This window comes from Camelus bactrianus, chromosome 20 (assembly GCF_048773025.1).
Source record: "Camelus bactrianus isolate YW-2024 breed Bactrian camel chromosome 20, ASM4877302v1, whole genome shotgun sequence".
Taxonomy (NCBI): domain Eukaryota; kingdom Metazoa; phylum Chordata; class Mammalia; order Artiodactyla; family Camelidae; genus Camelus; species Camelus bactrianus.
The window spans coordinates 47,860,838-47,883,148 of record NC_133558.1 but is presented as its reverse complement, the minus strand read 5'-3'; the positions used below and the strand labels follow the sequence as shown (position 1 = coordinate 47,883,148).

At 44.0% G+C, this 22,311-nt stretch overlaps 1 long non-coding RNA gene across 2 annotated transcripts; it reads right to left on the bottom strand.

The window, feature by feature from the left end:
- Positions 1-287: 287 nt before the first annotated feature.
- On the bottom strand, positions 288-12,211 carry LOC141574168 (uncharacterized). Of its 2 annotated transcripts, XR_012500846.1 has the most exons (5): positions 11,664-12,211; positions 4,960-5,107; positions 2,757-2,951; positions 1,694-1,980; positions 288-455 (listed from the first exon to the last, which is right to left on the bottom strand). It is a non-coding gene; the product is annotated as an uncharacterized LOC141574168 (long non-coding RNA). The 2 variants fall into 2 exon arrangements; XR_012500845.1 differs by lacking the exons at positions 288-455; positions 4,960-5,107; positions 11,664-12,211 and adding an exon at positions 4,830-4,920 and having other exon boundaries at positions 1,615-1,980.
- Positions 12,212-22,311: the final 10,100 nt, after the last annotated feature.

The window sequence follows — 22,311 nt, the reverse complement described above, 5'->3', positions numbered from 1 at the left end:
GACTGCTGGGCTGGACTGCTATGCTGAGTCTCTGATCCAGGAAGCTCAGTGTCTGCTCCCTGCAACCAGCTCCCTGTTCTGTTCATGCATGTGCATCAAGCAGCTGTTTAGTGTCCATTTTAGTATCTTAGACAGTGCATTTCAGTATGGTCTTCATCCACAATTACGTGTACCACACAGTAGTAATGATCAATCTCAGTCTTTGCTTTCTTTTGTCTTAGAGAGTCAGATAAACGGATAGCAAGGTAACAAAGTCATAGAGCGCTATAATATAGTATTTCCTTTATTTCAATGACAGGATTTATTTAAAGAGCTTAGATATAACATCTTTGCATTTATGGCATCATTTAGCGTCTGAAGCTCTTACATTTTACAAACTTCATTTCATGCGAGATGTTGTCAGTTAGAGAAGTGCTTCTGAATTTGAGGGGTTGCTGTCATCTCAGATGGAGTCCCTAAAAAATGTCAAAACTCTGCAGTACTGTCATCATGACAAGAACTCAGACAGATGAAATTTGGAAAGCCCTGTGATTTACTAGTGCACAGACAGAAAATGGTATTTCAGAGGGAAAAAGCCTGAATTACAGAAAATGATAAATGAAATGGTCTAACATGCATTTCCTTTACAAAGAACTAATACTTCTTTGGTTGATAATAACATCTGTCAGTAATTATGAAAAGAGCTGGCAAATGCATAGTACTTACTATTAGCCAGGGCTGTTCTAAAATTCAAGCAGATTCATTAATCCCCATAGCATCTCTACGAGGTGGGTACTATTATTATCCCCATTTTATTGATGAGGAACTTGATAAACACAGAGGCTAAATGACTTTTACAAGGTAGACAGCGAGAAACCAGCACAAGTGTTCCAGCCTGAGTCTATGCTCTTGGCCACTTCTACCTTTTTTTTTTTTTTTTTTTGGTGGCAGGGAGATAATAAGGTAATTCTGGTGGGGGGTGGGGAGGTAATTAGGGTTATTTGTCTATTTTAGAGGAGGTGTTGGGGGCTGAACCCAGGACTTTATGCGTGCTAAGCATGCGCCCCATCACTTGAGCTGTACCCTCACCTCTCGAGTCTATGCTCTTAGCTGCTAATCCACACTGCCCCACATGGTAACTCTGGGGGAACTACAGTTCATTCATTCACCCACTTGTTAAACTCAGCCTTCCTGGTGCCTGGGATTCAGCAGTGAACAAGACAACATGGTTCCTGCCCTAAATGGGCTTGTCGACTCCTGACATATTATCTTCATTTTACCCAGGAAGTAACAAGGTCAAGAAGACTCACCTTTTCCTGTTAACACCGGAGGATACATGAAGTGCTTTATTTCATTTCTGCCATTTGACTTACACCATGGGAAGGGAAAGCTGCCTTGCAGATCCCGGAGCTCACAAGCCAGTTAATCCTGAATTTTTTTTTAAAACTGTCCCTTACTTGATACTTGATCTGAGAAAGGATGAAGTAAACCTAAATAGATTCTAAGAAAGCGTGTGGTTTATACAGGGTAAATAACCAGCCACTGTTTACTATCCTAACAGGAATCTGTAGGCATATTTCTTTTCTTTCTCTTTTTTCATTTTTATGGGCAGCTTTTAAAAACCAAGCCAAACCAACAAAACCAAATCACTTATAATTCAACAGCAGGTTCTAAATCACCCCCAAGACAGCAGCTAAACTCGGTTTAGACTTACAGTGAGGCTCCTGGTGGTTGGATTGATGAATGTATCTCTATCCTGAATATAAAAGTCGTTCACGCAGCTCTTCTCAAATAGGGCAATGAAAAACTCTTGTTCCGGTTGTTGATACTTTCATCCACTTGGAGGACTTTCATAAAACAGCTGAAGGTATCAAAGGCTGAGGACACGGTTTTCAGATGATTGGGATTCAGAGGCAATTTTATGTACAGTATCTCAGCGTATGTACAGAGCACCTCCCACAGGGTGTGTACATTTGCAAATACAAGCTTGTCATCCAAAACCTATATTGGGAGAATGAAAACACAAACCAGGAAACTATTTTCACATTTTTAGTACACAGATTTTTCTTACATTGCTGGTAGTTAAAGCACTTGTGCAAACACACACACAGATATGACACTGGTAAAAGTGAAGATATAATGAAAATAGATTTGCAAACCATCATACATTTTTGCCTTAAAGTTAATTTCTTTGTTGAAATTACTGAAAAGTTATTTAAAATCCTTACAATTCATTCATAAAATAACCAATGTTTTAGATGAAGAAAAGTAAACTTGTTAACTTTTAGTCCAAATTAGTAACTAAAAATAGAAACACGAAAAAATTCTTTGCAGGGGCATTGTAATGACAATTTTTTAAATTTCTTAAACCTAGGACTATTTACATATCTGTTCAATATAATGTTAAACAGCCATTAAAAGGGATTTAAAAGAATTATATTTATTAATATGGAATATATAATAAAAGGAAAAAGAAAAAATTGTGAAATAATAATTTTCATTTTTGGAAGGGAAAAATATCTACATTTGAACAAAAAAATGTTTAGAAGGATTTTAAGATTCTTTATGTATAACTAAGGTACAGATGATTTTTAATTCCACTGTTTTTAATTCCATTGGATTTTAATTCCAATGTTCTTTCATTTTCAATTTTGGGGGAAATTTTTATAATAAAAAAACTTTAAAATTGTTCTTGCATAAATACATTAATAGATATATTTATGACTACATTCTCTGGCTATTAAAAAAGATCTCCTAGCTTTGGATCTGAAACATACATTCCATAATGCAGATTCTGACTGACTCGCCTCCCAGTCCAGAGCGAAGGCACGGCTAGGGTGACATGTTTCAAATATCATTCCAGGGAACATGCAGGCTCCCAGCCAACGGCTGCAAAGGGACTGACACTGATCTGCTTGCTCCCAGCTGCAGACCATCACAGATGAGTTTAGATTCATAGGCTCAAGTTTTCTCTGTCAAAAGAAATCAGAAAATGTTAGGCTTTTACTTTCACCAAGGGAACAAGAAGTTGTTTGATTTTCTTTTATTAAAAAAAAAACAACAAACCAATTTAAACCTGAAGAAAAGACATTTGCTCAAAATACCACAGTAGCAATGAAGGTGCTCTGGCTGGCAGGGACTTGTTGGATTCCTGTGAGTGCTGGACTCCTCACATGGAATTCCCTTGGCACTCCAGAAGGCCTGTGGTTGTCCCCATGGGTTTGTGGCCATATGTGGTGCACAAAAGTCTCTGGCTTTGCCACAATTTCAAAGCCTTTTTTGGCTTATGAAAGGCTTTGCACTCAAATGGAGTTTTCTTGAGTCCACTCACTGATGTCATTCACCAGAGTTATAGTCCAGATATGACATTCTAGACTCTTAAAATCTTGCAGACATTCAAATGGTTCAGGTTTGGATGTGTATTCACCTCTGCAGGCCTGGACCAAATTCCATAAAGCCACTCGGACAAGTTCAGCAAAATGCAAAGACATTTTTCTTTCTGCAAGACTGAAATGTCTGTGAAGCTATAAAAACTTCTGCATCTACAAAAATAGGGAACCAACTCATCAATAACATATCTATCCATAATGCATGGACATTTGAAAAAATACTGTATTTACTCCTATTAAATTCTATCTGGCTTTTGCCAAATTGTGTCCTAAACTGTAAGGAAAGTATATAAATGTAGAGAATTTTTGACCTTTTAAGAGAGAAAGGAACCCTCCTACTCGGTTGGTGGGAATGTAAATGTTGCAGCCACCATGGAGGACAGTATAGAGTTTCCTTAAAAAACTGAAAATATACTTCCGTGTGATCCAGCAATCCCATTCATGGGTATATGTCTGGAGAAAAATATAATTCAAAAAGACACATGCACCCCAGTGTTCACAGCAGCACTATTTACAATAGCCAACACACTGAAACAACCCAAATGTTCACTGGCAGATGACTGGATAAAGAAGTTGTGGTATATTATATATATATGTATATTTACATATATACACGCATATACACACACATATATACACATGAACACACACACACAATGGAATACTGCTCAGCCATTAAAAAATTAAATAATGTCTTTTGCAATAACATGGATGGACCTACAGGGTATTATGCTAAGTGAAATATGTCAGAGAAAGAAAAACAAATATTCTATTTATTAACTTATATGTATATCTAAAAAATAAAACAAATTAATTACTATAATAAAACAGAAATAGACTCACAGGTACACAGAACAGACTGGTGGTTACCAATGGGGAGAAGGAGGAGAGGGAGGCAGGAAGGGGGTAAGGGATTGAGAGGTAAAAAGTACTATGTATAAAATGGATAGGTTATAGGGCTGTATCATACAGCACAGGGAAATATAGCCATTATTTTATGGTGACATTAAATGGAATATAATATATAAAGATGTTGAGCCTCTGTGTTGTACACCTGAAAATAATATGATGGAAATCAACTACTCAATTATAAAATACTTAATCAAAGTTTTTTTCATATTATTTGCAATAAGTTAGAAGCCAGCACTGTCAATAGAAACATAGTGCAAGTCACAATTTTCCAGTAATCCCATTTAGACAATAAAAAGGAACAAGTGTACTTAATTCCAGGAATAATTATATTTATCCCAAAATATCCAATATACTATCATTTCAAAAGTGTGATTAACAATTTTAAAACTTATTAATAAATATTTTACATTATTTTTGTTGTAAAAAGTCTTGAAAATCTATTATGTATTTTCCACTTATAGAACATCTCAATTTACAATAGCCACATGTGGCTGGTGGCTACCATACTAGACAGAGCAGATTACACCATTCACACTTCTGATAAATTACCTGCTCTTATTTATTTAAAAAACTTCCAGAAAAGGCTTTAGATATTCCCTATATCTAACAAAGCAACCTTGACGGGTGAGGAATATCTTCATTATAAAATGAAAAATAAAGGTAAGAGAGCCATGGTTACATGTAAGTTAATGTAACAATTCCTTCTTAATTCATTCAGGACTTTACAATCTTTCTTCATATTCCAAGGATTCACTGTCATTGTGCAATGTTTTTCACTATAATCATCTTTGGAATTGAGAGGCTTCTGATGACCCTGCTTTGTGCATCTGTACATAAAAGAAAATAACAAAACAGAGAAAAAGACCTTATTAAAGATAATTTAGGGGGGTATAGCTCAAGTGAAAGATCATATTCTTAGCATGCACAAGGGCCTGGGTTCAATCCCCAGAACTTCTTATAAAAATAAAATAAATAAAAACCTAATTACCACCCCCTGCAAAAAATTAATTAATTATTTTAATTAAAATTTAAAAAAAGATAATTTAGAGAAGCCTTATCAGGCTACAAGAGCTACAATGAATGCCCCTCCCCCATTAATTTAGAAGAAGTTTCACAATATTTCCCAACATAAAGGCTAAAATATAATTTGGAACACTTCCTGATGGTCAGCATCATTTTAACAAAATTGTAGATAATTACTTCCCTGGTGTCAAAGCTCTGTCAGAGATGGGCACAGAAAATTTAGTAAAAATTATTTTGCAACTACCTTTGAAAGAAATGCTGAGAAATGATCTTTTCTGTTGGAAATTAGCCTGCTTTTATATTCTGCAGTAGGCATATGTGTTTACAAACCAGGCAGGAACTGGATCATATTTTACACATACTTTAGAAACTGATTTGAATTTTGCTCTCTACCTGCAAGGCTATTTCTTAGGTAATAACATAAGCTGGCCACTATACTAAATTTTGTTTCCCTGTTTGCTTAATCCTCACAACAATTCTGTAAGCTGCTATTATTACCCCCATATAACAGATAAAGAGCTTGAGGCAGAAAATAATTTGGGTAACTTGGTAAATGGTGGAGCTGGGTAATATCGCAGCCAGTCTGACACTCAAGTCCATTCTTCTCACCGATGTCTGATACTGCTGCCTACATTCAGCAATGACTCCTGATTTCATATTTAAGTGTGTCATTTCTAAAAGTGCAAAGCTATATTAGTACTGCTGTGTAAATTATTCTTTTAAGATGTGATTGCCAAAAAAAACAAAAACAAATAAAATCAGGGTGCCACTGAGGGGAGGGCGAACTGCATATGGACGGACACAAGGGGACTTTTTGAGGACACAGTTGAACAACTCTAGAAATAGCTAAAATGGCTGACTTGTACAATTATAATATGTGAATTGTATGGCCTGTAAATTACACCTTAATACAGCTATTAAATTAAGAAACTGAGATACCAAATTAAGATTAAAACACATATATATATATCACACATACTACAACAGGCAAATATCATTATTTACTGCAACATTTTCCTTCATGCAGCTTCCTTTCCTCACCTGTTCCTGAAAGGATTATTCATTTTTAAAATAGCCTTTTAATTTATTCAGCAAATAATTTTTGACTGCCTGCAATGTACCCAGGACTACTCTAGGCACTAGGAAAAGATCAATAAACAAAACAAAAGTCCTGTCCTCACGGAGCTTGGTTGGAGTCTAGCTGGGGTGGGGGGTGGAGATGACAATTCACACAACAGAGCAGCAGAGGAGGTGGCATGCTAGGAAAGAGGAACCATGGAAAAAAGTAAAAAGGGCAAAGTAAAGAGAGTTGAGGGTATAGGATGAGGGTGATGTTGTATTAAATACCAGAGCAGGGCACACTGTGAACTGAGGTTAGAATTAAGACTAGGAGGTGAGAAGTCCCAGGTGGACGGAATAACCATCACCAAAGCCAGCGTGATGTCTCATGTTCCAGAATGGGGGCACAGCTGGAGCTGCAGAGAAGGGTCAATGCAGATCCTGTATGGCCTTGGAGGACATTGTAAGGACTGTGGCTTTTACCCGGAGTGAAATGGGGAGGCACTGCAGAAGGACGACACAATCTAACTTAGGTTTTCAAGGCTCACTTGACTGCCGGGTGAGAATAGTGCAAACGGGTCAGAGATGAAAGGTGGGAAGCTACTGAGAAGGGCTATGGAGGAGGAGAGGACAGTGGCTCAGGGAAGGGAAGCAGCAGTGGAGGCAGGAGCCATGGTGAGAAGTGGCTTGGTTCTGGATATGTTTTAAAGGCAGTGTTAAACCAGATCTATTGACAGAATTCATGTGGTATGTCAGTGAAAGTCAGAATAACTCCAAGTTTTTTGACCCAAGCAGCTGGAAGGATTAAGTTTCCACTAACTGAATGGGGGAGGCTGCATAAAGAACCAGTTTGGGGGGTAGGAGGACCAAAAGCTCAGTTTTTACACACGTTGGTTTTAAGATATCAGAGTTCCAAGTGAAGATGTCAAATCAGCAGAATATTATAAGAGTCCAGAGTTGGAGAGAAAAAGTCTAACGGGAGACAGAACTGTGCGAATCATGGGTCACACAGGTGGTACAGGAAGCCATGAAACCCAGGTACTCAAACATTAAGATAACCTGGCATTAACCATAGGAGTTATCCTTGAGGGCCTGCCTACTAGGTGAGGATATCAGTCCTATTTCCCGACCACTCGAGTTTTAAAAAGGAACTTACAAATGAATTCGTGCAAGACACTGCCTCCAGTGGGTGGGATCAGAGCTGGAGTCGGAGAATGGGATGGTGCACGCTACTCCCTACGGCAGATTGTGTGTGTGTGTGTGTACGCATGTTTGTGTGAGAAGGGGGAAGAGTTACACCTGTCTTAAGAAAAAGAGCTAGAAATTCTAGAAGCCGAAAGATGAAAGAACATCCAGATCTGGTAGAGGGAACAGGGGAAACACTGTACTGTAAGACATATCCCCATAATGCCATTTCCCACCATCCTTTCATCAGGAACACAGTTGGAAACTGGGGAATTATGTAGATACGTGTGATGTACACAAACTTTCTGACTATGTAACACTAAATATCTACATATGTAGCAAGTTAATGATATTTATATCTGCTTCAAGTTTAATAACAAGTTCACAACAGAGGGAAAATAAAATATTGAGGACTGGTAGAATTATCCTTGAAGGCCTTTCAATGCTCAGAATGGAAGCAAAAGCGGCTTCACCCCACAAAGAATGTCATTATGAGTCAAGAATGTTTATATTTGCTTAAGAAATTGAGAGTTACAACTTCCTGCTTTAAAGAGTTAACTTTAAGACAGATACCATACTATAAGCAACATCTATACTGGTGATTTCTTAAAGGTATTTTTAGTTCCTGCTTGTTCTGATGTACTCCAGAAACTCTGCAAAGAAAACCTTCTATTCAAAGGCTTAAAGGAATAAAAAAAGAAATAACACTGCATTCTTTTAAGTGTTCTCTGTACTGAAAGTCATTTGCAAATGCAGCACCCTGCCACATATCTACATTTTTAACAATAAAGACTTTTGTGCAATTTTTCAATTGCTATGTGACTTTGCGTCAGTCTCTCACTCAGAAGCAGAATAGAGTACCAGAAAATGACACATCATGTCTAAAACTACAGATGTGGAATATGAACTTACACCAGGAAACAGCTAAGTGGGAGGGTAAGGTTTACCTTTTAAGTTACCGTAAGTGCAGTTACATCTTCTCCCTGCTTCCCCTGTGAAGTGAAGAACTAGTCTTTTCCAGGAAAGCTCTCAATCTGAGTACTGTTTTCTTTAAAATATTTGGAGATTCTTTTTTAAGGTTCTTTCACTTTTAAGTCTTTCCCCAACTCTACATCCCATAACAAGTGTTAAAATTATCCAATAGCCTATTGTTACAGAACATACTATACAAAAGCTGAGGTTTCCCAGTGCTTGGATCCCACAACTCTGCTACCAGATAATCCTAAAGCCTTCCTTCCATAACTGACTCTTCTGCCAATTCCCAGCTGAGGGCAAATTTGGCTTCTCAGCACAGTTAAATTTCTAACTCTGCCTACAAACACTCTACTGCCAGTAAGGGAACTCTAAGGGAGCCAACAAAGCCCCTAGTGAGTGTTGCCTCCTTCAAACAATCAAGGTGACATCACCAAGCAAATATTTAAACCTACTGCAAAACTTCTGAAGACATCTTACAAACAATATAGTTTATATAGATTCATACTATTTGCTCTGGAATAGTGATTTCCAATGGAGGGAACAAAGGACCACATGACCCAAGCAATTATTTAAAATTTCACATAACTATCCCTATTCACCTGAGGATTCAGGCAAGCCCGTCTTATAGGTCTAGGTGTAACAGAATGGCAGCACCTCTTCAGTAGGGTGAAAAACAGCGAGGTAGACTTTTAGTGAAAGGGAGTGATGTAATAGGACCCACCGCCCACTTACCTCCCACCACAGGACAATCATCTCAGATCGAGAACACTTTGGGAAACAGAGGTTGTTTATGTTTTTATGGTTTTCTGGTGGAAATAATGCCCTGAATCACGTGAAGTTGTGGCTGCAAAATTGAACAGGAGACCAGACATTTTCACATTCAGGACACAAATAATCAGCCCCCGAGTGGTCACAATAACTGTTCTCCCCTTTGCCTGTTCACCCCAAAATCTGCAGGACACTCCTGCTTGCAGTGACACCCACCATTTCTCACAAATTCCTGCCAAGTTCACGTCAGCAGCTGGTGGTGTCAAAGTCAACATTTGTACTGCTCTGAAGTCTCTCCATTACTTTATATCCTTCTATTTTCTCTGTTGTCTTCCTAGCTACCCTTGCATTCAGAAGCTGGTTAACGCACTAACATTGACTCTGTAATCAGTCCAGGATATAGGAAGCAGAGATTCAACTGTAACCAGTCCCAGAATACTTGTCATGCCACTCTAGTGTCCCAACAAAATACTCTGGCATCCCTCATCTCACCCAAAGAACCACCGCATTACTTAGAGGTTGTAAAAGTAGAGGGTTTCTCTACTGGGAAACACTGGCTTGTGGTAGAGTCTTGATTTCAGTTTTTGCAACTAGTTACAGGCAAAAAGACATGGTCCGCAAATTTTCTTCAAGCGTTTGGAATTTAAACTTTTATTAGATACAGAGACGGCGGACTAACCGTAATCTATGAACATATGGTCATATTATAAAATAATGTCCATGTCTGCCTTACAGCCATGTAAGAACTTGAATTACACCTGCATCCTGTAGGCCTTTAGAATTGGATGTGAAGCATCCTGTGTTAAAAACCTCCTATCCAGTCCCAGAACACCTTAAAGACAACATCACATTAATGCCACTGAATACATTAGTATAGAACTTGTATGGTTAAGTTACATCTCCAATTTCCCAGAGCTGGAAAGCAGATGCCTAGAAAGGCTGGAAAAGCCCAACTACCAAAACAGCTCAAAAGTTGAAGCAGACTCCTGCACCTCCCAGGGCGGAAGGCGGAGGGTGGAGGGGGCATTGCCAACCACACTGTCCTCCCCCAGGACGTGGCATGTGGGGAAGCAGGCAGAAGTGGGTGGCTGGGACTCAGAGGTGGAGAGTTGATGAAAGCAGGATTGGAACTGCTCTGGTCCTAGAACAACAGAGCTGTAAAAAGCTCAGCTTCAGTTCAACCCGCTTACTCTCCCACTTCCCCTCCCACCTACGTGACAAACAGAGCACAGTCAGGCACTTTCTGCCCATGACGGTGACTACTAGCAGGAAAGGGACCAGGATAAAAGCATGTCCTACAAAAGATCAGTCTGATTTTAAAGACTGTGTTATAATCAATGAACAGCAGTGTCAGAGTGGGACACTTGTGAGGCGCTCAAATAAGGAGGAAGAGGCTGAGGATCCATTTCCAGCACTTCCATGTCTTTTATCACTCCTATTTCTGACCTTTCCTTTGCCACGTTTTGTAGCACTGCCATCACTGGCAGGTAAAGGGGCAGCAATGAGACTTGGCCGTTTGGCTGATGGGGCTACATTTCCCAGCACTGGAATGAAAAGGCACTGGAAGAGGAGCAGCTGGAAGATGTGAACCGCGGTCCTGGCCTGTGCCAAACACTAAACAGGTGACCCTGGGTTAGGCTGTTAGTCTCTCTGGGCTTCCGGCTGTTTACTTATAAAAGAAGGTTTTGTCATTGCACAAATATATCCAATATGAAATGTAACGTGAAAGTCAAACATAATGACATCTCACCTGCTTGCCTCAGGGAACTGTACAAGCACTGAACACTATGTGAATGTAAACACAGAGTTAAGAAAACTGTTGAGGTAAAGCGCTAAGCTGAACATGGAGATAAAGTTTTTCTCCATGGATTTTCTTGGCTTTCTTTTTTAATTGCAACACTGAATTAATAGTTATTAGCTATACTCCACACCACCACCCCTGCGAATAACTAAAGTAGTTTAGCACTGCCTGGATGCCTGCTATTGCCCGATGCTAAGCAGGGTGAGGGTATAAAGGAGGCTGAACAATGGAGTCTTCTCCAGTTACCAGCTCAGTGAGGAGACACATTGGAAACCACCCAGGAATGGTACCAAGTCAGTACTCAAAGCCAAGATAACAGGCTACCGATCATAAACAGTGCAGGAATACAAAGAGGAGCTAGAAGTATTTGGAGTAAATAGGGAAGATTCTATGAAGGGGATAGGGATTCAACTAGTTCTCAGGGCAATTCTAAGCTGTTTTAACTGAGGACTGGAGAGGAAAAGACTGGTGACTCCTGGTTTTTAATAAGGCACAGGTTACCCTCGGAGGCTAAGTCACATAATGATTGGAACACATAAGGTAAGGCCAAAGTGATGAAGGTTCAAGCCTACCTGTCTGAGAACTGGTTGTGGTAAGTCTTTGACTTGACTCTAGATGTTGGAAGGTCAAAATGGTAGGTTGACTGAAAAGGGGAGGTGAGAGAATATCCAAGAATTCTACAGAAGGGAAAATTCATGTATCAGGGATGAAAGCTCTTCATCAGAGTATCAGCAATCAGAATAGACACTTGAAACCAAAAACATACAGTTCCAGAAGCTGACAAAATGTGGAGGGTGGTGAGAGAAAGATGAATCAAAGTCCATTCCAAGCCTTTGGCTATTCAAGACCAGAAGAATGATGATCCCACTGAATAAGTGGAGACGCTGCAAGAAAAAAGATTATGAAATCAGCTTTAGACATGTTGAATCTGACATATGAGCTAAGAGTAGGTGTTCTCTAAGAAGCTCAAAATTCAAAACTGAAGCACAGATCTAGAGTACAGGCTTAAGCTGCAGATGGACAAGACTTGATAAATCTCCTAAAAGAAAACATAGGCAAAACATTATCTGACATAAATCTTAGCAACGTTCTCCTAGGGCAATCTACCCAGGCAATGGAAATAAGAGAAAAAAACAAACAAATGGGACGTAATTAAACTTATAATTTCCTTCACAGCAAAGGCAACCATAAGTAAAAGAAAACATAAACCTATGAATGGGAGAAAATATTTGCAAATGATACGACTAACAAAGGCTTAATTTTCAGAATATATAAACAGCTCATACAACTTAACAACAACAACAACAAAAAAAAACTCAATCCAAAAATAGGCAGAAGACCTAAACCAGCATTTCTCCAATGAAGACACAAATGTCCAATAGATACATGAAAAAATGCTCAGTATCACTAATAAACTGAGAAATGCAAATCAAAACTACAATGAGGTATCAGCCCACACCAGTCAGAATGGCCATCACTCAGAATTTCATGAATGATAAATGCTAGAGAGGCAGAAGAGTGTAGTGTACCCTCTTACACTGCTGGTGGGAATCCAGTTTGGTGTACTCATTATGGAAAGCATGGAAATCCCTCAAAAAACTAAAAGTAGACTTACCCTATGACCCAGCAATCCCACTTCTGGGTATATAACTGGAAGGAACTCCAATGTGAAAAGATACCTGCACCCCAGTATTCATAGCACCACTGTATACAATAGCTGAGACATGGAGGCAAGCTAAATGTAGCAACAGATGACTGGATAAAGAAGTTGTGGTATATTTATATACTGGAATAATACTCTACCATGAAAAGGACAAAATAAAACCATTTGCAGCAACATGGATGTATCTAGAGATCGTCATTCTAAGTGAAAGCAACCAGAAACAGAAAAATACCAAATGATACCACTCAGATGTGCAATCTAAAAAAAGAGAGAAAAAGACACTGTGAACACATTTACAAAACAGAAACAGACTTGCAGACTTAGTAAACAATCTTAAGGTTACCAGGGAAAGGGGATGGGAAGGGATAAATCTGGGAGATTTACAAATGTTAGCCACTATATATAAAAATAGATTTTAAATAAAGTTTCTTCTGTATAGCACAGAAAACTATGTTCATTATCCAGCAATAACCTATAATGAAAAAGCCGATACAGCCACCAACTGAGGAAGCAAGAGAAGAAAGGATTTAGTTATGCTGGGCTAGAGCCCACTTCTAAAATCCTTCTCAGCCACTGAGGCTGCCCCGAGTAACCTGAACCCTCCTCCCAGGGACAGGCTGACATGACATATGTCCTGCAAACCTGAGGCAGCAGAGGCCGTATCCAGGTCTGGCCCTGGGGGAGATGGGAGCAAGTCCACCTGCTCCCCCTCGGGCAGCACCCCTCCCTGCAGACCCTTCCTCCTGACTGCACCGCTCCTGTATCTCAGGAACCCACTGACTTGAAAACAAGTGGTCCACGAACCTGGGGTAGCGGCAGGGAGATGGGCAGCGACCTGGCAAGCTGGTCGATTTGCCCCCATCTCCCCCACGGCCTGTCCAGGGCTCGGCCTCTGCTGCTCCAGGCACGGACCCCAGGTCAGCCTGCTCCCAGGAGGAGGGCGCGGTGTGGTCAAAGGCAGTGGCTGGTTATGGGGTCCGCCCATGTGTGCCAGTGGATTTGCTTCAAACTCCCCAGCACATGGCCTGAGCTTGGCCTCTGCTGCCACAGGTTCGTGGAACTCAGGTTACAGGTCAGCCTGCTGCTGGAAGGCGGGTGCTGTGCTGTCAGGGAAAGGCGGCGGCTGCGATGGCGGGATTGGGGCTGCCTTGTGAGAGCGCAGGGGTTGCAACCACTTCCCGCTGCTGCTGCAGCCATTCCAGCACACTGATCGCACCGCGCCCACCTCCCAGGAGCAGCCTGACCTGTAACCTGAGTCACAAGATCCTGGGGATTTAGAGGCCGCCCCCAAGGTCAGGCCGAGGGGAAGATGGGAGCAAATCCAGGGGCTCTCATGGGGCAGACCCCATTCCATCCGAGGCCCCGCGACCGCACCGCACCCGCCTTCCAGGAGCAGGCCATTGTCTGAGGGCCAGTCGGAGATGCTCCAGAGCCGTCCGGTGCCCTCCCAACTCCCGGGGCTGTGCCTGCTCTCCTAAACCCGGACATAAGCGGCGGCAAAAACGCGGGGTTCAGGAACTACTAATAGCGGGATTACCACGAATTACAGCGGCGGCTGGGACCCGCCTCAGGGTCCTAACGGGACGCGCGGCCTGGACTTCACCTCCGCACCCCTCCCTGTACGCCTCCCCAGCCGCACAGCCCAGGTGTCACCCACCGGCTCCCCGAGCAGCGCGCCCCCACCAGCGCCCCCTTAACTGCCCAGCAGCGGCAGCCGAACCGAGGGCAAGCGGCGGCCCAGACCCCAGGCCGTGTTCCTCTTCCAGGAGCTGGTCCAGGAACAACCGGCTCCCGCCAGCTTCCACGCGTTCTGGGCGGGTTCCGGCGTCCGCGCATCTGTGCGTCTGCGCGTGCGCGCGCCTCCTCCTCCCCCCTGCAGCGCAAACTGCTCGGGTGGGTCTCCTGCTTTACCGGACCAGGCCACTAGGGCCGGGAGGAGCCAGGTGGGGCCCCTCCTGCTCGTCCCGCCGGGTCTCCATCCCCAGAGCCTTCACCCCGCCACCGACTGGGTCCTGGCACTGAACTAGAACCACGACTGCCCTGTGCCAGGCCACACCCCACCAGCCCCACTTCCCCTGCTCACCTTCCCCTCCCTGTTACTACCCTCCCACCCCTGGCCAGGCCCAGTCTCCCACCAGAACTTGAAGACAGGGCTCCTTCTCCTCACACCGAGGTCCCTGCCCTGACACTCCAACCTGCTAGGTCCTAACCTATGGCCCCTACACCCACAAGCTTACCCCTCATGCCTCACCACAGGAGGCCCAACATCCTGAAATTGTCACCCTCACCTCTCAGCCAGGTCAGTTCCATTCTAAGTGGGCCCCACACCCCACAACCTGTACCCCCTCACCATGGGATCCCCTTCACTCTGAGCGCACCCCTAACCTGAGCTCATTCCCTCACCCCTCACCCTGTGGTTGGGGTGGGGAAATCCGGGCTCCAGGAATGATGACTACTGCCACCAGTGGGGGATCCAGCCTAGTGTGCACCTTCATATTTAATGTCTGAGGCTACAGGGCGAGGCAGGCTGGGCTGAAGGCGGTTCCAATTCCTGCCCTGGCACCCTGATTCCCGCACTCTGTGTCTCATCTGACCCGATGGGTCAAGGTGATCCCAGGCTGCCAGCCACTGGCCTGTGGGCCTTGGGTGGTTGATGGTCCTGATGGTGGTCTTGACCCCTAGGGCGAAGGCACTGGGCAGGCGGACCTTTGGGGTGGGGGAGTTCAGAGGGTGCACTTGAGCCCAGGGGTAGACAGCAGATGGTGGGCTGTGTGCATGGGGCTGTGTGTGTGGCCTGGCCTCAGCCCAGGTGGGTGCAGGGATATTGTTCATTCACACCAGGCCAGAGGGAAGAGGGACGGGAGATTTTAAAGTGTCAAAGTTAGGAAGCTAAGGCTGGAGAGAAAAGTAGGAAGGTGCACTTGCCTGGCCACCATGGAGCCCGCCGGCGACGCTGGTCCCTTGCATCAGGGGAGACTGGCAGTTGACTGGCCAATGGGACATCCCCTGCTGTGGTATAGTTTACAGGCAATTGAAGGGATTTTGACAGGTAATTTTAATCCAATAATTGTCACTTTCTCTGCGGGAGATCAGGTCCAAAGTCATGGTGAATCTGGCAGGGTTCCTGCCTGAACTCCATCCTGGGACAATAGAGGACCCACCCAGGAATCATACTCTTAGCTCTCACCCAAAGGCACTGTAATAAAGAAGAACAAATCTGACTCCATATTGGATCTGTGCCTTTTCCTTTAACCCTCTGCCGTGTTTTCTAGGCTTCTCTTGCTAGCTCTGCACCTTTTGTAAAACAATGTTGCCTTTAGCCTGAAATAAACAGAAGATCCTATTCTCAAAACTCTGACCTTTAAGGATATTAACACTTTTGCACTCCTATAAAGATAACAAGTTGCAGAATAGAAAAAGTTTGTTTTGTTGCAGGTTTTACAGGAACACCATGATCTGACCCACGTGGACAGCTGCAAAGGATTCCAAAGAACAAAGTAATCCTACACGAACAAGTTTGCAACAACCAACCACAGCCTCTCCCCTATTTACTAGAAAAGGAGCCTAAAGTCTGACTTGGGGAAGATGGTTCTCCAAGATATTAGTCTGCCATTATCTTGGTCTGAAGCTGTCTACGTAGACCAGGTCATAGTGCCTCTGTAAAACCTCTAATAAAACAAAAGTTATTTCCTATTCTGCAACTTGTCATCTTTATATAAGTGCAAAAGTGTTAATATCCTTAAAGATCAGTGCCTTGAAAACAGGCTCTCCTGTATATTTCAGGCTAAAGGCAACATTGTTTTACAAAAGGTGCAGAGCTAGTAAGATTAAGCCTAGAAAAGAGGGCACAGGGTTAAAGCCAAAATGACCGATCTTCTATGGAGTCAGATTTTTTTCTTTTTTATTATACTATATTCTATTTTTGTTTTAAGTTTATAAGAATAAAGTTTAGCCTTTCCCATTTTAAGTTGTGCAATTTTAAGGAGCATTAAGTGCATTCACAATGCTGTGAGAACAATACCACTGGTTTAGACAATTGCCTTCTCAAACTAAAACCTTGTATACAAAGCGCACCCCACATCCTACCTCCCCCAGCCCATGAGAAACAATAATCCCTTTCTCTCTCTATTTCTTTACCTATCCTGGAGGTTCCCTATCAATGAAATCATATAAAATGTGGCTTTTTTTTCTCGCTGCCCATATATCTTAAGTAGGGACGGGTGAATTTTTTGTTTATTTGTTTTCATGTTAATTAGCATTTTTGTATTTTGAGAGGAAAATCCAGATGGATTAAAGATGAGACGTACCAAATGACGCCCTTTTGGTAACTCTGTGCATAATCTCGTGGTAGGCACTGCTGTTCTAAGTGTGAAACCAGAGCCAGAAGGGAGATGCTTAGCTCTTCTTGTGGCAAAATAAAACCAAACTAAAGCAGAAAACAAAGGCCAAGAAAGACAGCTGGAAAGAAAAAACACAACCTGGAAAAAGCTTTCCTCAAGACCTAAGGTCGGAGTAAAGCTTCACATCGCTGTGGTGCAAAAACCTCTTGAAGCCCAGTGTTCTGAAAAGAAACAAAACACACACAGGCAGTTCCAACGAGAGGCAGTGCAGGTGGCCAGTGTGTGCTAGAGATGCTCGACCTGTAAGTTGAGGACATAGGCAGATGGACAGACTGCAGAGATAGCATTGGCCACCATCACACTGGCAGTTCTTTAGCCCGGTGCAACCAGCCCTGGTGACAACGTGAGCAGGCAGAGGCCCCAGGAGGTCCCCTGGAGGGAAGAGCAAATGGACGCTCCTCTCCGGCAGAACAAGGTACAGGATACATCAAAGTGCCACAGGAACATCCCTTCCCTAGCAGTGCTGGTCCTTAGATAAGATCCCACCAAAGTGCACAATTTTCAAAGATAATTTTTCTTTAGTAACATGAATTCAAAATAATCAATATGTCATCAAGGGATTTTCAGAAGTGACCTGCCCTGGGCCCGAAAAATACACAAACATAAATACACACATATACACATAAATATATACACACATACATACAGGAAAAGAGACAGACAGACTGAAACACAGAGAAGCAGGGGGACAGGGAAACAGAGAGAGAGACAAAACAGAGAGAGAGGCACTGAGAAACAGAGACAGAGAGAAGGAACACTGGAGCTGTGAAGGAGTGGAACTCACGCACATTTTCACAAGTCAGTCTGCATGTCAGAACCTGGTCTCAAAGTCCATCCACCCTCCAGAGGAGGGTGTGGGGATCACACAAGGGCGTGGGAACAGAAGGCAAAAAATATGAAGCCATTGTGGGGCAGCCCACCACAGAGGCCGAGATGGGACACTGGGCCTGTATGTCAACATGACAGAATGACCTAGGAGGTTGTATGCCAGAGCGGACGATGTCAGAGTTGTATTTAAATTTAGTCGCACGACTGAGAGCTGGGAAGCAAGCAATAAGGAAAGAGACTTTCTCCAGACCTCAGGGCAGACCCAGGCCTGTGTGGCATTTGCTCTGCGCTCCGCCAGCCCTCTGTGGGGTCCTTCATTTGCTGAGTCTGTTCATGAGATCCCTGTGATGCCAGCCCGTGTGGGTGACAGATGCAGTAGGTGTTTCTAGGTCTAGAGACAGGATGGCTTCTCTAGGAAACAGGGGCCAGAATGATCCCCAGTGTGCTGATGGGAGATTGGGGAGACCCTGAGAGGAACATGGCTTTTCCATGTTGATAGCACTGCTGAGTGGGGGGAGCCATGTCTGAACCCAGCTGTGTCTTCAGAGCTGCAGCCTTGGCTGCATCCAGGCCTCTCCAGGGCTATGAGGGGGGCTGAGTTGGTGTCACTGTGTGTGGACATGGCATGGAGTGAGAAATGAGAGATTGGCAGCCCAGAAAGGCCCTTGGGGAGCTATGTGTCAGGAGGAAGCTTGGGTAAGTGGACCCCAGGAAGTGACCTCACTTCCCTGGCAATAGAGCCCAACAGAACTTGGAACCAAAGTCACCAGGCACCCACTCTGTAGAGAAGTCCCTACTCAGCTCACTTGATTGGAGACAGAGGCATGTTCTGCTGCATCCCACTATCCCGAGGCCGCAGCTCCCGGAAAGCCCGCAGCGAGGGGCTGTACCAACACTGCCGGCGCTGGGTCATGTCTCACCCAAGATTCCTCTGGACTTTTGGCCAGAGAGACCCAAAGGTAACACAGGGAGGCCCAGAGCAGGCCCGCCCAGGCCGGGCCACCACTCAGATCCCACCCAGGTATCCCCACGGCCCCGTCCTGGCTGGTGGAGGTGGAGCAGTCATGCTGGGGATGGGTTTCTGCCTCAAGCAAGAGCAGTTCAGAGGCCTGGTGGGCCGGTCACATCCACAGCCCAGGGCAAAGCTGGCTGGCTGGGATGTGGAGAGCCAGGGAAGGGTCCTGCTGCCCAAGTTGGAGCCCATGCATTCTGGGTATGTCTTTTCCCTCCCGGGTGTCTGAGCTGAACAAAGTCTCGGTCTGATCTGGCAGCAGAGGGTCGAGTGGACAGAAGCAGGAGTGTTCCTGGCCGGGCAGGGCTCTGAGACTTCCAGGCCGGGTCAGCTGCTGGTCACTGTCATTGCAGAACTAGATACCATATATTGAACAGCAGCTGATGAATAAGAATACCAGCGCCCCCTCCCCAAATGAAGGGCTGATGTGCCACTCTTCTGAGGGCCAGCGCAGTATCCAGGTGGGTCTGAATAATGAGGGGTCCCCACCACCATGGCCCAGGAATCAGTGGGGCAGGCCTCTGACCCAGACAACACCCAGGGCTCCCCCCAGGGACCTGTCCGGGGCAGACGGGTTACTCAGCACACCCGGCTCTGACCTGGAGCACCGTGCCCACATCGCTGCAAGTAAGTTGGAGGACCAGGAGCCCCCGAAGCAGAGCCCGAAGGTCAGAAAGGCAGGGCTGGTTCATGTGTGCAGGTGGGGGAGGGGAGAGGGCTGGGCCACACAGGGAGGTGTCCCCAGAGGCTACCGTTGGGACCAGAGCAAAAAATGGCCTCAGACCACCTGTCTGGAAGAATTCAGTCACAGAACACATCGTGTGGGCACTTTCTGGGTGGGAGCTGTCTGGAAAGCTCTGGGAAGGTTTCTGTCTTTAAAGAGGCATATGGAAAAGGAGTCAGGTGGATAAATTTTTCCTCTCACAGCATAAGCTCTTCCACAAGACTTAAAACACTCTCCACATCCAATAGTTACAGAGGAGGCAGGGGCAGGGGAAGATGTCAGAGACCAAAAAAAGGACGATCTGGATCCAGCAGGAGACCCCGAGCTCCCTCCTGCCACTCCTGCAGCTCATCCTGAACTTGCATCTGCACCTGGACTGCTGGGCAACGGAGAACCAGTTCAGACATCACCACCCCCTGGGGCAGAGCCCCCTCTGCACCCACCCACACCTTCTTCTACAAAATGTACTCCAAAATCCCACCGTCAGTCCCCCCCCAAACTTGCTGTTCCTTCCGCTGGAGATGTTTTTGTTTGGTTTTCTTTAGTTTCCTTTCTTTGTTTCACATCATTTATGGCATCCTTTATTTTTCTTTTTAGAGTTTCATGTAATAAAATATAGACTTTTCCCCTTTTAAATTGTGCAATTCATGAGCATTTTGGGCATTGACAATGTTGTGAGACCATCACTAACATCTAGTTTCACACTATTTCTTTCCTCAAAGTGAAACCATGGATCCAGAGAGCGCACTACCCTCCCTCCTCGCCCAGCCCCTGACAACCCCAAGTCCTCTTTCCTTCTGCGTGTCTTTACCTCTGCTGGGTGTTCCCTTTCAATGAAACTTTATGATAGTTGGCTTTTTGTGCCTTCCCACATGTTTTCAGCAGGGGCTGCTGGTTTTTCAGTTTTCAATTGAAACAGCATTTTTATTATTTTAAGGGGATATACAGGGGGATTAAAGATGTGATGTACAAAATGAAGCCCTTTTAGTAACTCTGTGCATAATCTCAGGGTAGACACTGCTGTTCCCCCTGTGACACCACAGCCAGAAGACATAAGGGAGATGCTTAGCTCTTCCTGTGGCAAAAACAAAACGAAACAAATCAAAAAAATTAGCAAAAGCCCAGAAAAACTGCTTGAAAGACAAACCACAACCTGGAAAAAGCTTTGCTCATAACTCAAGTTTGGAGAAAGTTTTCCCATCCCTGTAGTCCAAAAATCTTTCAAAACGCAGTGTTCTAAACAGAAACAGAACAGACATGGTCAGTTCCAATGAGAGGCAATGAAGGTGGCCAGTGTGTGTTAGAGATGCTTGACCTCTCAGGTGAGAACACAGGCAGACGGAAACACTGCAGAGACAACACCGGTCACCATAACACTGGCGGGTCTTTAGTCAGGTGACAACCAGCCCTGGTGACAATGTAAGCAGGCAGAGGCTCCAGCAGATCCCCTGGAGAGAAGAGTGAAGGGACGCTCCTCTTCAGGAGAACAGGGTGCAGGACGCATCAAAGGGCCACAGACGCATCTCTTCCCCAGAAGTTCTGATCCTTACAGTTCATCCCACTAAAATCCTTACACACCTATTCAAAGATGCCTTTTCAAGGGTGTTCATCACAGCACTGGTTGCAACAGTCGGAATTAAAGCAACACTAATGTTGATGGAGAGGGGATTGGGTCCACTCGTTCTGGTTCATGTGGATGAATGAATGCTGTGCAGTTGGAAAAGTGGGTGTCTGGTCTCAACCCAATGTCAAGGGAGGCCTCAGGGTGGAAGTATGCAGACCCACTGTCTGCATCCAGGGTCCCATCTGCATGACCACATATGTGTGAAATCAGTATAGATGTAAACTGATCTGATTGTGAGTGTGCGAGAGACAGAGATTGAGAAAGACATACTGAGAGACACAGAGACTGAGACATAAGCACCAAATCATTCATGACAGTCACCTCTGTGGGTGGGAATTACAAATCTCTTCTCTTTTAGGCAGTATTTCAATTTTTCATACTGTGTCTTTATTACTCTACTAATCCTAAAAGGATTAAAATCCTATGTTAATGTGACCCATTCATTGCTCATCTATGGAGTAATTAAAGTACATTAATCCTATTTTTAAAAGAATATAAAGCCTTCTCAGGACTCAGTTCCATGTCAGCTCCGTGGCAGCAGAGGTTCTCCAGGAGGTCGTGTCTCTTCTGAATCAGCATCCAATAGAGGTGAGGAAGAAGTACCAGACATGGACACTGAAGATTACAATAGATGAGAGATTCTGTCAAGAGAAATTAAGACCTACATTCACAGAGAATAATCCCATATTCATGGAGCAGAAGGCTTCATTCTACTAAGATGACAGTAGTCCATGAATAGATGTAAGGATTCAAAGTATGCCTACCCAAATCCCAGGTGGTGTTTTCCAGGAATTGACAATCAATATAAAATTCACGTGGAAAAGCCAGGGGCTCAGAATACATGAGTGAATCTTAAAAAAGAAGAACAAAGTTCGAGGAATGGAAAGTCAGATGGAACCCACGGTTAATACAAAAGCACTTTAGCTGAAGATACCTGAGATTCAATAGATGTAGAAGAAAACCTGTCAT